At 40.4% G+C, this 17,829-nt stretch overlaps 1 protein-coding gene across 2 annotated transcripts in view; it reads right to left on the reverse strand.

Annotated features, from left to right (window-relative positions):
- Window positions 1-17,829, reverse strand: part of OSTF1 (osteoclast stimulating factor 1) — a 54,783-nt gene that overhangs the window by 29,235 nt on the left and 7,719 nt on the right. The gene's annotated exons all lie outside the window — the stretch shown is intronic.

A 17,829-nucleotide genomic window follows, 5' to 3' on the forward strand; every position in this document is an offset into this window, starting at 1 on the left:
AGAATTTTACTTCCCTCCAAAAAGAAAATAGCATTGAGAAAAATAGTACCTGTTGGAGAAATCTGTGATTCCATTAAGTCCCCAGAGCACAATAACTAAGCAAAGAGGAGGTCACACTCATGAGAACTATCTTCCCTTCTGCCCAACAATCTCTCTCTGAATTTGCCCTTCTGCTGCATTTCTAATAAGACCATGTCTTAGAATAACTGATTTGCTGGCCTGTCTCATTTAAAGGCAGAAACCCCGACATTTTCAATTTCCTGGCATATACATAGTATGAACTTAATAAATGCTTGTTAAATGAACATGTAAGGAAAAACCAAATTCAGACAGTGTAAAAAAAAACAGGTCCTTTTATGAAATAAATAGATTTAGAAGGGATATATGGAAATAGATGAACTACCTACTTAAAGTGCTAACATTTCCATTTCAGCACTGGAAGCACCTTTACAGATGACGTCTACTACAAGAGCATGGTGCAGAATGGTGGGCTCCAGGGTGGGATACAGGAAGACTTCTTCTTAGGAAATTATGTACATTTTTATCTTATTCTTTTTCATTCCTAATTTAACATGTTTTATAATGTAACAGCATAATAGAATACATGGCAAGTTAAAAATTCATACACATTTATTGGGAGTGAGTACTCAAAACCTTTTGCTGATAGAATGTAAGCTTTATGAAGACAGGCGTTTTTGTTTTATGAATGAGATATCCAAGTACCTAGCACAGTGTCTGGAACATAGTAGCACTCAATAATTATTTGTTGAATGAATGAAGAATGATAAATAAAGGAATGAAAACACATGCTCAAAATCAGTCTGAAAACCAGTAGTTCAGAACAGCACTGACCCATATAACTAGGCAATGGTGGTCAAGTTCTACGCCTGCACTAGTCACATATAGCTACTGAGCACTTGAAATGTGACTAGAGTGACCAAGGAACTGATTTTTAAACGTTATTTAATTCTAATTAAATTAAATGGCCACACGGGGCTGGTGGCTAGCATACTGAACAACTCAGGTTTAGAACATCCGAAAACGAGAAATGACGGAATAAATCAACCCTGTTTCATTCACACAATAGTCATTAAAAAAGAGGGCTGCAGGTGGATCTGCAGACCCTGACATAGCAAAGAGCCTACAAAACATGCAGTGAAAAAAAGCAGGTTGTAGAATATTAGGCCAAGTCCCATTCCATTTATGTTGACTACACACACACTCTCTCTCACACACACACACACACACTCTCACACACACCCCTTGACTGACAGCAGCAACTGTGGGGAACCTTCACATTCTACTCTACGTGTATTATTTAATTCATTACACTTAGCATGTATTACTTTTATAATCAATGAAAGCAGTGAAGATCCTTTCACGGGGAGTGGAGGGGTGAGTATCATTCTTTCTTCTAAACGCCGTAATACAGAAGAACAGCTCAGATCCCTGTTACTTAGTGTGGCTGCAGGAAAATATTTTTTGCAATCTGGATTCTAGTGCCACTTCTTTCCCGCTTTACTAGGGGAAGGTTCATAGGCAGAAGAAAAGGTAAAACCTTGTTTTTGTTTGGAGTTTACTTTTTAACCACACCCACAGGACTGGGAAAGGAAACACCAGAGGAAAGGAAGAGTTGCCAGGAGAAATATTTTCTGCTGACCTGACTGTCTCTCTGAGAGGGGAGACTGGTTATCTTGATTACTTCAAACTTTCCAAAGAGAAGTTACACAGGGAAGCAATGTACTCGTGACCCAAATCGACAGTGACAGAACTTTCTCATTCCTTTGAGGGAATAACGGCAGTGGGATGTGCTATGGCTGATTTTGAAAACAAGATCCAGTGTCAATTTAATGAGCTTAGATAGAAGTCAATATAAAGAACCTGAAAAAAATATGTGGAGTGTGACTCACTGATTTTTCTAATTCTATCTTTTGTGATTGTCTCACTTTAAACTGTTCACAGCTAAAAGGAAGTGGGAGATTTATTTGCATTTTGATTTACATTGAACATCAGGCAACTATCTTCAGGCCAGCAATTTTCTATTTTTTTTAAATCTCATGGCACATATAAACTAATTACTAAAATTCTGTGGCACACCAAAAAAATTATTGTGCAAATCATACAAAAAAAAAAAGGTATAATTTTGATTCATTCACACTGGATAGGTATTGTTCTGTTGGCTGTTGTCTTTTTTTTTATTTTACAATCTAAGGGAAAAGAGGTCAATGCTCCTGACTAAATAGTCAGGCATTGCATATTTTCAAAATTCCTGAAAATCTCTGCTTTAGGCTGTTATACAAGAAAACATTCTGTGTAATGCTGTAGAAACACTTATCACATACATGATCTACTTATCGATTAATGTTGGGATGTTAGCTTTTTGTGGATCCCTTTTAATCTATATATTATAAAAGTTCTAGTCTTTAATTTATTCTGTTCTCAGACCTGACCAAGTAGAAAAGAAAGAATGCAAATGAGGGTATGAAAGAATTTCATAAAAAAATAAAAACATGACTTTCATGATTATAGTTTACCAACCTTGGATAGTTGCTCAAGAGAGTAATAATTAATAATATTCTTTTGTAATAAGAGCATACAGTGGAGTAAAGACAGCCTCTTTAATAAATGGTGCTGGGAAAACTGGACAGCTACGTGCAAAAAAATGAAACTAGACCACAAACTTGCACCATACACAAAAGTAAACTCAAAATGGATAAAAGACTTAAATGTGACTCATGAATCCATAAAAATCCTAGAAGAAAACGTAGGCAACAAAATTTCAGACATCACACGCAACAAAATTTTCACTAATACAATGCCTAATGCAAGAGAAAAAAAAGGAAAAAATTAATACATGGGACAACATCAAACTAAAAAGCTTCTGCACAGCAAAAGAAACAACCATCAAAATGGAAAGAAAACCCACTATATGGAAGACCATAATTGCCAACGATACATCAGATATGGGGTTAATTTCCAAAACATATAGAGTTCTCATACCACTCAACAAAAGGAAGACAAAGAACCAAATTTAAAAATGGGCACCTCTCCCAAAAGGACATACAAATGGCCTAGAGACATATAAAGAAATGCTCAACATCACTAATCAGCAGAGAGATACAAATTAAAACAACAATGAGGTATCACCTCACACCTGCCAGAAAGGCCGCCATCAACAAATCATCAAACAAGTGCTGGTGAGGGTGTGGAGAAAAGGGGACCCTAGTATACTGCTGGTAGAAATGCAGACTGGTGCAGACACTATGGAAAACAATATAATGTTTCCTCAAAAAGTTAAAAATTGAACTTTCATTTGACCCAGTGATCCCACTTCTGGGAATATATCCTAAGAAGCCTGAAATATCAATTAGAAAGAATACATGCACCTCTATGTTCATAGCAGCACTATTTACAATTGTTAAGATCTAAAATAGCCCAAGTATCCATCAATAGTTGAGTGGATAAAAATGCAGTGTTATACTATGCAGCTGTAAGAAAGATCTCTTATCCTTTGAGATGACATGGAGGGACCTGGAGAGTATTATGCTAAGTGAAACAAGCCAAGGAGAGAAAGACAAATATCACATGGTCTCAATTATTTGTGGAACAAAATAAGGTGATGAACATAATAGACCCAGAGACATAGAAGTAGGGTTCAGACTGAAACCTCAGAGGAGGGGCAGAGTGGGGGGAATAAACCAAAGAACTTATGCATATAAGCATAACCAATGGACATAGGCAACAATGCTGTGGGGGTAGGGGGCAGGAACGGGAGGGTGTCAATGGGGAAAAAATGAGGAACATCTGTAACAAAAATAAATTAATTAAATAAAAAATAATCATTAATAATAATACAGTGATCATCTTTACATCATATTTAATTTAACTGTGAGTGATGTTCTATACAGGTTTAAACAGAGTATTGAAGGGAAGAAATCAAATATGTGTTTCTATAGTATTATCCTTGCAGACATCTAAAAAATAATAATAAAACATTTTAATCACCAAGAGCAAGTACTGATCAATTCCAATTTAAAGAAAGCAGATTCACAAATGTAAAATAGTTGTGTCTTGTATGTGCAGGGAGGCTAACTCAGATGCCTTCTTGGGGCACCTTCCATCTTGATCATTTTCTCATGGCAGTCTGGTTACACATAACAAAGAGAGAAAGTAGAGCTGAGGAGACTGTGTGAATTACCTGAAATCACCCTGGAATTCACCCTGAATTAAGACTGGAAAGAGGCCCAATCTTTTGTCTGAGGCTTTATGTAGCTCTCACTGAACTAGCATGTGAATGGTATTAAGAATTTCAGTAGGGCCGGCTTCCTGCTGTTAGCAAGACAAGTAAACACCAAACACCAGAAGCTGCTGGCCCCTCCTGGTTTTTCCCTTTGCTGGCTTCTCACCTTGCCTGGTACACCCTTTCCATCTCTCTGCAGGCCCACCCTGCCCCTGTAGAGAAGGGCGGAATCCACCAGCCATCAGCCAAACACTGTTTTCCTGTGGAGGGAGGCTGACCCCAGGCTTCAATAAAGGAATCCTTGCCCATCATGCTTGAGAAAAACAGAGGGAAGGGGATCTGGACAGAGCCTTGTATAGGGAATGGGTAAGAGGTTTGCAAATAGAGTATGTATCGCTGCACCTCTAAGGCCCTGAAATGGCACGTGGGCCTTGAGGCTTATCAACTCAAACATAAAATTTCTAATCTACTTTATTCTCTGTTGGTAAAGGAGTGGAGGAGAAGCTTCTAGAGTGAGCCACTAAAACAGAATGAAAAGAGACTGCTTGCTATTAACGGACAAACATATAATAAATAGCAAGAGGAATGACTTCTTAAATTATCAGAACTTTGTTATCTAGAACAGGTCGGCTATTTCATTTATGTTCTGCTAAGAATGTAGGAAGCATGAGCCACCTAGAACTTCATTTAGAATGGCTATGATAACTACCACCCACTTATGATGGTTAAAACTAAAAATATTGACAATGTTAAGTGTTAAGAACACAGAACAACTGGAATTCTTGGACACTATTGGTGGATGTGTAAACTGGTACAACCACTACAGAAAATTATTTAGCAGTAGCTTTAATTCCTTTTTTATGCATCTTATGCCTTTGAGATCTTAAATTCCATTTCTGGAAAAGAAACATAACTAGAAAACCTTCATTGCATCTTTTGTAGGACTAAAACATTGCATACAAAGATGACCCCTTCAGGACAGTGTCACAACTCCCAGAGTACAGTGAGTCTCAACATTTTTAAACTTCAGATCATAACCTGTACATTTTACACATACACACACACACACGTACATATATATAGTATATTATGAAGCGAATTTAGTCGCTTTAAAAAATATTAAGCAGAACTGAAAAGGCCAGAGTACACTGTACACAATAGCAGTAATAAGAGTTTTGTGAAATTTTTATTTCATTGGGACTGGATAGATGGATGTTTATTTTAGAAATAAACACATTTTCTTTGGCATCACACCACATGGACAAATATTGAAGTCAGTATTTGCCAAAGCCAAATGTTGCCTTTACAGAATGAACTATTAAGAAACAAGAATAAATCTGAAATTGAATTAAAAAAAATTATGATTACTATCTTTATATTAAAAATTCTGGTAAACCCATTTTAAAAGTTTGACATAAAAGGCCAGGAGTCCTAATTCCTTGGCACAATCAACTGCAGCCAGAGGAGACTTGTGTGAAACGAAATAAATGATCTCTCTGAAATGAGGTCTGTGGAAAAGCCAGGTAGTTCGGTGCCTGCTCTGCCAACTTAGCTGCTGCAGGTGGTCATGTCACCGCCAAGCTAGTAAGCTTTCCTTTCCCCCTAATAGAAAACGACTGAGGTCAAGACTTACCTCCTGTGCATCTCCTGGGCTGGAAGATTTGCTTAATGTTAGTGATGCAATTTCACTGAAGACAACCCCACGAAGGACACACTGGTTTCCCCAAAACTATGAGCACTCACACCCTCACAACATTAACTCGCAATCTATACCCACAACCGCCACTGTTTGTATAGTAATTTCTGGACGTGTAAAATTCACAGCCTTGACAATCGTCATCATTACTTACAGCAATACTCTATTCTCTAGTAATAAACATACATTTAAACTTTCAATTGACTGAGGGAATTTTATACATAAAGCACAAAAAGGAACATTCGGAGTAAGTTACATTTCGAGAACATACCTGTTTTTCACAGTGAAGGTTTAGGTAATGATAAATCCAAATGGCATACCTTGTTTGGATTACTGGTGCCGCTACACTGGTTAGACAGGAGGGTTACCAATGCAACCTATAACCCTCATCCTAGTACAAGTCTAGGTGTGCCTAAAAGGACACCGAGTAGGCAGTCTACCACCTGGCTACTCAGCCTGAGCTGAATGGCAGATTTCAGAAGAAATTTGAAGCTAATGTAAACTTCTGTTCACCCCCATAATTGTGTGTGTGTACTAGGTCACTAAATAGAATATCTTACTGAAGATCAAGGTCAAAAACTGTTTGAAAGCCACTGCTCTACACTATGTAATCAAATTAGAAATTTGCTACAAGACACTAAAGAATACATAATATTTCCTCTACTTTGTGAATTTTAAAATTCAGCTTGCATACATATAACAATATTCTCCTATCTCCCCCCAAAACTGATATATAACCAACATTAGCACTTCCAAAAAGAAAGAAGGGGAAGAAAATTATACGAACAAGGGATAATCATGCCCTGGCCGGTTTTGCCCAGTGGTTAGAGTGTCAGCTGGTAGATGAAAGGGTTGTGGGTTTGATTCTGGTTGAGGGCATGTACCTGAGTTGCAGGTTCGATCCCCAGCCCCACTTGGGGTCATCGGGTGAAGATTAACAAAATGAAAGGGGGGGGGGAGAATCATGAAAAAATAAGAAGTTACCATATACATATAGTTCTCACTTGTCTAAGAGAACGCAGGGCATATTAATTTCTTAATTTACATCCTGTGGATATGAAAAAAAATGTGTCATCACCTCTGAATATTCTCAGGGTAAGTAAAAATATTAATGTTACTTCCACCAAGCATATTTAAATTATTCCATTAAACATGCATGCTGAAACAGGATGTTTTCTGCTAAAAAAAAAAAAAAAGGAAGGCCTCTATGTGACAGCATCCAAGAGTCAAGGCCATCATTCGTTGGGCGAAAGGAAACAGCTGTGCTGTTGGGCCAACACAAGGCTCCCCTGAGCTTGGTGGATTGCAAACGCCCATAAATGAGGTGGCTGGCTCAGGAGAGGCTTCTCGGTCATGATCTCTACTCACGTCCCTCCACCAAAGCCTACTGCTCTTGAAAATAAAACACAGAGGCTACGATCCTTGCAAAGAAAAATCATCATGTGAATGCAGCAATGTCCGAGAGTTTCCCATGTCAAGAATAAGTTTCTTCCCTCATACTGATACTCTTGGAAAAATTAGATCAAATCCAATGGATTCTATTCGCATGTCTATCTTTAAAGGATACAACTAATAAAAAGGCTAGGAGCATAAAACTGTCATCTCTCTTACGCCGACACCACCTCTTCTCTGCGGCTTCCCTTTATCCAATCCAAAAACACAACAACGGAAGAATGGGAAACGTGTCTTGATTTCAGCTGCAGGAATGGCAGACTCATTAAAAACAGTAGCCAGTTTGTTTTCTGACAAGAGGGTTCTGTGTATTAACAGTGTGCCTTTCTTATCCATTTTTTCCTTTGCTTACACTTTTCAGTGCCTTTCAGCAAACTTGGTTACTTTTACATCTTGAGGGGTCATAACTGCTGGTTATTTTTATTTCGTCTCCGCAGTAAAACATAAAAGTCCCAAAGAGCAGTGTTCAAAATTTCAAGTGACAGATTCATTGTCAAGTGTGTCTTGACTGGCTAAACCAGAGAGGGGGCAAGGCCTCTAAAGACCCCTCATCCCAAGATGAACTGCTCCAAAGTCAGTTCGAGGAGCTTGTGGAAATGAATGGAAGAAAATTCTTTATTTCGGTCCATGTAATTTAACTTAAAAAAAAAAGTTACATTGGTCATGTCACCTTCTGCAAAAGGCTCAGATGAGTCCAAGGGCTGGCCCATGATAGCAATCCCTGTTTTTACACAACCAGTGAGGAGCTAAGAATGGTTTTGCATTTCCAAATGGTTGAGGTGGGAGGGGAAGAAAATCAAAATACTAATAATATTTCAAGACATGTAAATTCATCTGAAATTAAAACTGCAGCATCCATGAGTCTTATCAAATCACAGCCAACATGTGCATGCTGTCTGTGGTGCTTTCGTACTGCATGGCAAGGTGGGCAGTGGCGATGGAGCCCCTCTGTGACCCACAAAGCCTACGGTCCTTACTGTCTGGCCCTCTATGGAAAAAGTCTGCCAATTCCTACCTCATGGTCCCTTCTGCAAGTATCAAGTCAGACCACAGGCTCATCATCATGTGTAAACCTGCAGGTCCCACTCTGCTTCTCACTGAGCCCACCAGCAGTCTGGGTACCGGCCTCATCCTATGTAAAATAACTGGCTGGGAAAATAAGTCTATACATCTGAGACTGAAAAAGAAAATTCCCTGACACTAAAATCTCTAATCCAGACCTGGCCAGTGTGGCTCAGTTGATTGAGCGCCATCCTGTACACCAAAAGGTCACTGGTTCGATTCCCTGTCAGGGCACATGCCCAGGTTGCAGGTTCAGTCCCCAGTTGTGGTGCATACAGGAGACAAGAGATCAATGTCTCTCTCTCTCTCTCGCTCTTTCTCTCTCTCTCTCTCTCTGTCTTTCCTTTCCCTTCCTCTCTCTAAAGTCAGTAAAAACATATTTTTAAAAAATATTAAAATCTCTAATTCAAAACAAAATTACCCATCTCTGCTCATGGTTATTGGACACTTACCACGTGCCAGACACCATGCAAAGCGCTGACTTCAGCCACTCATTTAATCCTCAAAGCAATCCTGGGACATAAATGCTTTTTAGCCCAATTTTACAGCTGAGGAAACTGAGGTTAGAGAGGCTAAGTACCTAGTCCAGGTCCACCCAGCTAGGAGGGAGCAGAGACAGGGAGTAAACCCAGGCCCAGGCTCCAGGGTATATGCCCTGAACACCCCAGATGCAGCTCAGAAAGATCTGAACTTTTATTTTTTTATTTATTTATTTTTCATTTTTGTTACAGATGCCCCCCCCAACCCTCTCCCCTCCATCCTGCTCCCCCTACCCCCCAGCATTGCTGTCTATGTCCACTGGTTATGCATACATGCACATAAGTTCTTTGGTTCATCTTATCCATCCCCCACTCCCACCCCCTACTCTGAGGCTGTGAGCTTTTAATGCCAGCACACTGGGATTAACAGAGACTAAACAAATTAACATACATAAAGCATTGAGTGCAGTACCTGAGGTGGTGTATGTGCTGTAAGCATAAACTATCAACTACCACATATTTTTACCTTATTTCAGGGTTTATTCCTTGTGTCTGTATCCATACTGGCAAGACAGCCTTATCAAAATCCTATTCCTGTACATTAGGAAGTTTATCATTTATCGTACACCAGCAGAGAAGTCGTAATGTTTTTGTTATGCAAACAAAGTGTAACATCTAGTATTCTGTCCCTGGTGGCTACTGAAGAATTAAATGTGAGTTTTAAGTGGTCATTTTTTAAACCTATAGCTATTGTCCTTAGTCAGCTCAGGTCGCCCTAACAAAACACCACAGACAGGGCGGCTTAAACAGCACTGATTTCTCACAGTTCTAGAGGCTGGAAAGTCCGAGATCGAGGTGCTAGCCAACTCAGTTTCTGGTGTCTTCCTGGCTTGCCGATGGCCATCTCCTCACTGTGCTCACGTGGACTTTTCTACACAAACAGATCGCTCATCCTCTTCTTATAAAACCACTAATCCGGTCATGCGGGCCTCATCCTCATGACCTAACCTAACCCTAATAACCTTCCCAAAGCCCCATATCAAAACACCATCACACTGTTAGACTTCAATATATAAATAAAACATTTAGTCCATAACAGCTATGAATATCAAATTATATTTTTTTTCTTTATTGATTTTAGAGAGAGAGGAAGGGAGAGGGAGAGAAGGACAGAAACATCAATGAGAGAGAACATCGATTGGCCGCCTCCTGCGTGCCCCCCACTGGGGATTTGGCCCACAACCTGGGCATGTGCCCTGACCGGGAATCAAACTGGCAACCTCTTGGTGCATGGGTCAACATTCAACCACTGAGCCACACTGGCCAGGCTAAATTCTATATTTTAAAAAACTATAGAACTGCATGAACATGTAAATGTGTACATAGGCTGGAATATAAGCTAACACAAAAATAGTAAAAATCAGCTTTTAGGAGATGTGCTTATGTTTCACCATTGCATAAAAAAGGTTGGTGGTAATATTATACATACAATCAGCTATGTAAAACAAATATATGCATAGAAGAAAAACTGGAAGGAAAAGAAGTCAAAATGTGAATAGTTATCTCTGGGCAATAGAACTGTGAGTCATGTTTATTTTCTTATTTTCTAAATTGTCTAAAAGAATAGAAATTCCATATATAACCAGGAAAACACACACACACACACACACACACACAAATCAGTGGAGAGATAAACAACTGCAATGCCAAGTATGCTCACAAAGGTATGATTTCAGAGGACATGTAAGTGACAGACACAGCGGGGAGACTCTTAGGTCAGTGCAGGCTGGATAGGAGGTGAGCACCTACTTTGATTCTGGAAAGATAACAGGAGTTATCTTTTCTGGAGGGACAGGGGGCAGGGTAGGGCAGACCCATTATATAGAGCAGTATATAGACAGAGGGGCTGGAGGCCAGGAAGGGTTGTAAGTGAGTATCAAGATCAATGTGGTTGGAACCTGGTAAGAGAAATGGTGAGAGATTAGGCTGGGGACATAGCACAGTCGGGCTAGAGGTTTCTCGATATTTCTGAGACTCACGTTAAGAAATACATTGCACATCAGGCCAGGAAACACACATATATACACCCTCATAAAACTGAAAAAATTTTCACCAAAAATATGTATCCTTACTTTAAATGATTCTCTCTGATATTTTTTAATTGATTTGAGAGAAAGCAACATCAATTACTTGTTCCACTTATTTTTGGTTTGGTTTGTTTTTGTTAATCCTCCTGAGGATATTTTTCCATTGATTTTTTTTTTTTTTAGAAAGAGTGGGGAGGAGGACATCAATGTGAGAGAGACACATCAACCTGTTGCCTCCCACAAGGCCCTGCTCAGGGATCACCCCAACATGGGAGTCACATGAGGCTACTTTCCTGCCCCTTGCTCCTCCTCCAAGGGGTCTACCACATGACTAGCGACATGTCAGGGGAGGAAAGGTCAGGGGAGGGTCCAAACCACGTATCAGCAATATGAAAGGTCAGGGAGTCTAAACTGCACGACCAGTGATATATTAGAGGACATGCCAGTTTTACCCGTTGCTAGGAACCTGGGGCTTTCTGTCCTGGTGACCTTCTGTACCTGGCCCACCATCCTTGTTCTGCTCCTGCCTGTCTAATTGCCTACCACAGAACTATATTGATTTATCTATATGTTTATGACCATATAGATAAAAATATAAAGATATATACATACCATTCCTGAACTATGAGTTTCTGGAGGACAGGCTATTTAAAATCTTCATATCTATCTGCCCTGGCCGGTTTGGCTCAGCAGTTAGACTGTTGGCCCGTGGACCAGAGAGGCCCAGGTTTGGTTCCCCCTAAGGACACGTACCTCGGTTGCAGTTTGTCCCCAGCCCCTGTTGGGGTCATGTGGGTGGCAGCCAGTCGATGTGTCTCTCTCACATTAATGTTTCTTTCTCTTTCTTTCACCCTCTCTCCCTCCCTCTCTATCTGAAGATAAATGCAAAAATGTCCTCGGGTGAGGATAAAAAAATGAAATAAAATAAAATCTTCATATCTACATTGCTTCACAGAGAACCTGACCCATAATAAAACCAAAATAAATGTTTGTTGTATGACTAAAGGAAGATAGTGTACAAACTACAAAAAGTTAATTGACAGTCATATAAATTTTTTAAATGTTAATTTAAGCACTTGAGACCAAGATATGTAAAATTATACTCATTACCTTTTTTCTTTTTGAACTTTATTGAGATATATTTGACATAAAATTTACCCATTTTAACCATACGATTTAATGATTTTTAGTAACTTTATCAAGTCATACAATTATCACCATAAATCAATTTTAGAACTTTTTCAAACAAGCCCCTAAAATGTCCCTCCTGGTCATTTTTAGTTCCTGCCCCCAGCCCAAGCAATCACTAATCTATAATTCAGATAAATGGAATGTACAACATGTGGTCTCCTGAGGCTAGCTCCCTTCACTCAGCTTTGTTGTTGTTGTTAATCCTCACCTAAGAATATTTTTCCACTGATTTTTAGATAGAGTGGAAAGGAGGGAAGGAGGGAGAGAGAGAGAAACATCAATGTGAGAGAGATACATTGATTGGTTGCCTCCCACACGACCCTCACTAGGGTGAAGAATCGAACCTGCAACCCAGGTACATGCCCTTAACCAGGAATCAAACCTGTGACCCTTCAGTCCACATTGTAACGGCTGAGCCAAACCAGCCAGGGCTGTTGTTCCACTTATTTACGTATTCGCTGGGTGGTTCTTGTATGTACTCTGGTGCATCCGGACGACCCTCTGACCAACTGAGATGCCCCACCAGGGCACTCTCTGATTATTTTCAATTCTTGCTCTATTCTACTTCTTTTCTCTCTCTTCCTCTCTCTCTCTCTCCCTCTCTCTCTCTTTCCACTAAATGCTAGTCATGACTAACTATGCTGACTTCGTGACCTACTACTAGATCACCACTCACAATCTGAATAAACACCAGACCAAAGCATTTAATACATGAATGTGCATAACCAGTGTTTAGAAACCAAATAGAAAATTTTCACATTTAGATATCTGGTTCTCTTGGCCATCATAAAATGCTCTCAGAATATATTAAAAATGACCTTGGAAATTATTTTTATTTCAAGAGGATTTTAAAAATTTCAGCAGATAATAAATGGACAAGCTTAAACTTCAGACTTCATAAATGCTTAATTTCTAAGAAAATTACGAATGTGCTTAGGAAATAAAAATTTGCAACAACAAAATGGCCTTGGTCTTAGACCTCTATAAAAACACATACTAGCAAGACAATATGATGATTAAAAAAAAAATACCTCCCTTTATTTAAAGCAGAACCCGTTTAAAATCTGATATAAAGACAAAGCTATACACTGTATCTAAGAAAAAGAAAAGAGACTTTCTGGAGACACTGAACTGAGCTTAAGCCAAATCAAGGTGCTCACTCGAAGCTTACCTGATGGATAGAGGGGCCAAATCCGTAACGGAGGGAATTTTACTATTTCTAGTTAATACTAGAACTCTCATTTAACAATAAAAACTCTGGATATGTGAGAAACATTACCAAACACACAGGAAAAAGAAATTAGAGAGCAAAGAACAAACACTAAGTGAAACTGAACCCTCTCAGTTCAGAAAACAAAAGGAGTCCAATCTGCTTCTGTGGCACATACAAGAGACTCCACGGAAGTCCATAACCGAAGTGGGAACAAAACCAAAACCAGGAAAGTAGATTCGGAAAGACCATCTGCAGGCAACCAACAAGATGTCTAAGACATCTGTTTCTTCCAAAATCATCTACTCAACAACCTTTAAACTAGAAATTGTTTCCCTAACTGCATCCTCTCTCAAGTTCCACAGCAGTGCTCCTCCAAAAGGTTAACAAAGTGTTCCTAAGGGTCACGGTCCCACCATGAAAGCGGTGAGCCTTGCCTGGTCACCCTGGGCGTGTTGCACATGACACCTCCGGCCATCACAGTCAGACAGGACATCTTGCTGAAGGCTCAGCCCAGGAGGTGCACGCAGGGGGTGAGTTCCTTCTCCAGCTTGCATAGTTCTGAGAGTCGAGAGAGTGTATGGGAAGGGGGGCTAGACAGAAGTCTGGAGGCTCTGGGAAGACCCAAGGAGTAGTGAGGGTCCAGAAAGAGTCACCCCTAAGACGTGTCTCTGTGGTATACTGATTGTTTTTATCGAAAGGTAACTTTAAGCCGCAGGCTCAGGAGAAATTTTTGCCCCTCACCCTAATAGCCTAGAAGAATTCAAATTAGAGACCTTTCCCATAAGAGATTATCAGCAATAAACTTTTCAAGGCACCTACATGATGGGGCAAACTTTTTCTGTTCTAAACATCTGCTCCTCTTATTATCCCACGAAGACGCTTTGCAGCCCCCACGGTGCATTACCTCATCCCTAGCTCAGCATGTCTGTGTACCTCAGTCCCCTTTCAGCATAAACCTCTCCTTCATGTAGGGTCTTTGATGCTCATGTATGTGGGGTTCCCATACATATGTATGTATTAAATTTAGTTATTTTCTCTTGCTAATCTGCCATGTGTCTATTTGACCCCACAGAGTCCAAGTGACTCCCAGAAAAGGCCAAAGAAATGTTCAGGTATTTTCCCAAACCAGATCAGATTTGGGAAGATGGAAGAGGGGCCCAGGAGAATAAAGTCCCTATAGAATGATACAGAAGTCCCTAGAATTTCCCTACGAAATAACAAAGATCAGACAAATGGAAAGCTGTGGTTTTCTGGGGCTGTCATTAAAATAGGGTAATTACAGGACCATTCTTTTGAAAAAATCCCCTCCAGTCAAGGCCTGGGCAAAACTGAAGGTCACAGACCTAGACTCAGTGACCAACTTCAGCTACTCCAAGCCCAAGGCACCGTTTCCACTCATTCCTGAGGCTGTAAGTGGCTCGTGAATTTTAATTCTTTTTCATTAACAAACACCCAGAAGATCATTTATCTTTATGAAATAGGGTCATGAGTGGAGGATGGCAGGGGATTGAGACATTGGAATTTGCCCTTAAAACTCTATGAACACCCCTGGTCCCCTCCCAGAACTATTTGCTGTTTATGATATGGATGGGTTGGCAGAGAAAAGAACCTCTCTGCCCACAGGGACAGAAGAGGGGAAACACTGTTCTCTCGGGCAGTGGCTTTCCACCAACACACAGTAGTATATAAACTGCAGGCTTTCATAATAGTTACTAGGAATTTATCCCTCCTTCAGTACCAGCTGTCCAGCTGCATAAGTAACCTGTCTTCTCTTGTCATGTGTCCTAACAAATTGCAGTTCCTTATGACCTTAAATGTATTTAGTGAAAAATTAATACTCACGAGTATTATAATAGTTTTTAACTAACAAACAGATCTTTTTGGTTTAAGTTCTAAAGTTTTAGCAATAAAACGTATACCCATCAGTACACTTCTATGTTCTTAAAACTGTCATTATATCAGAATCCCTATCAGTATATAAATGTTATTTTCTTAAAAAGAAAAGAAAAAGAGAAAGAGAGAGAGAAGCCCTGCCTGGTTTGGCCCACGGACCAATGAGTCTCGGGTTCACTTCCAGCCAAGGGCATGTACCTCGGTTGTGGTTCGTCCCAGCCCTGGTGGGGGTCATGTGGGAGGCAACCAGTCGTGTCCCTCTCATGTCGATATTTCTCTCTCTGTCCCTTTCTCTCCCTCTCTCTCTCTCCCCCTCTATCTGAAGATAAATAGAAAAATGTCCTCGGGTGAGGATTAAAAAAACTAATAAAAATTAAAAGAGGCTTTGGTTTCTTGTTTAAGAACTGTGTTAACTGACAGTGACAGGTGGGCTGAGAACAACTTTCTTAGAGAAAGAATCGCCGTTTCTCTTCCAGAGAGAAGCATTGAAAATCTTCCACAGTGTAATAAAACATGGCCATTTCTATAAAGCAAGGTCTGAATTAGAATCCATGGCTTAAAACTGTTACCTCCAGCTCTGGCCAGTGTGGCTCAGTTGGTTGAGTGTCATTCTGTGCACCAAAGATTGCTGGTTTGATTCCTGCTCAAGGCACAGGCCCAGGTTGCGAGTTTAATCCCTGGTTGGGTACGTACGGGAGGCAACCAATAAATGTTTCTCTCTCTCTCTCTCTCCCTTCCTCTCTCTCTCTCTCTCTCTCTCTCTCCCCCTCTCTCTCCGGTTTCCTTTTTCTCTGAAAATCAATAAACATATCCTTAGCTGAGGCTTTTTAAAAAATTGAGGCCAGAATTTCACCCCAAAGCAAATGTTCATTACCCATTACTATACTCTGCCCCCTCCTCCAAATCAAAGCCCCGTCCCTAGAATATCCATTCTATTAGCCTGCTTTATGACTACAGTCCCATTAAAGAGTACAGTAGCCCCCCTTCTCCACGGGGATAAGTTCCAAGACCCTAGTGGATACATGAAACCACAGGTAGTACCAAGCCCTATATATACTATTTTTCTCCCTACAAATACATACTTTTCCCATAAAGGAAGCACTTGTCTTTGACATATCCAAATCGTCAGCATTATTACTCATTATTAAGTAAAATAACGGTAACATGAACACGAGCACCAGGATACCAAGACACTGGATCTGATAACCAAGACTTTCTACGTGACTACCTGCAGGTAACATATACAGCATGGATACACTGGGAAAGGAGTTGATGCATGTCAGGCAGGATGATATGAGATTTCATGATGTTACTCAGAATAAAGCGCAATTAATAACTTATGAATTATTTCTGGAATTTCCCATTTGATGTTTTCAGACCACAGTTTACCACGGGTAACTGAAACCATGGAAAGCAAAACCGTGGTGAATAAGGCAGACTACCATAATCCAACTGAAAATGGAATTCCTTTCAGGAATCTTGTTTTAATTTATTTTTAAATTAATCCTTTTTGGGGAAGGGAATTATGACAAATCAATGATTGGCTTAACTCAGAAGGTAGATTTGTTCATCAGATGTTCATTCTTAGAGCCCTGTGGCATTGAGATAAGAGGAAATCAAGATCCAGATGATGTCAAGGAAGAAGACAGGGACAGTCCTGACCGAGATAATGTTGTAAGGCTCTCTGGGCATGTGGCCCTGGTCCCTTGAGGTGCCATAATCTGAGTGCAGACAACAACTGGCTATGGTATGTGGGCGTGCCTAAGGCCAGGTCTGAAGAAGCTAGGGCACGTACTGGGAAATCCACAGAGCTAGGACAATCTTAGGGTCCAAACACATCCATAAGGCACACATGTATTAGCCAACAGCCCAAATAATATGGGGCATGCGTTCATGCAGGAGAAAAGCAGGCCAATGACAAGGGTTTGGGACAAAGCTGTAGCTATCCCAGTGCCAGTCCACAACAGAGTGCCACAATGGATATCAAGACATCGGAGAGATCCAGTGCCAACCAAGAATCTGGAGATGGTCAGGAGCCCATTGTGGAGAACAAAGTTCCTACCAAGCCAGTGTCAAGTCCCAGGGACCCTTCAGAGCCTCAATATTTAGGCATACAATTGCTCCCTGAGAGTGGGAAGGCATTAGGCGAGGATCAGAAGAAGCAGCCCTGTGGACAAGACAGGCTCCCTGTGGACAGTCACCATAAGGGGTGACTCCTGCTTCACATTTCAACTCAACTCAGGCCCAGGTTCTTGTTGGCAGCTGCTTGGGTGCCTTAGACTCAGAACCTGAGTGCAGAGGAATGAAAGAAAATTATTTATTCCCCAACAGAAAAATAAGGCAGAAAACAATCTCAAATTCGGTACACTGTTCAAAAAAAAAAATCTTGGGAGGGACTGGTTTCTGTTGCAACATTTCACAGCCAGTTTTCTTGCCTGAAACACTAGCAAGAATACCTTCAGTTTAGGTCCTCCCGGGGCTACTGCAGACAAATTTGCAATGACTCATCAAACAAC

This window comes from Molossus molossus, unplaced genomic scaffold (genome assembly GCF_014108415.1).
Source record: "Molossus molossus isolate mMolMol1 unplaced genomic scaffold, mMolMol1.p scaffold_m16_p_14, whole genome shotgun sequence".
Lineage (NCBI taxonomy): Eukaryota > Metazoa > Chordata > Mammalia > Chiroptera > Molossidae > Molossus > Molossus molossus.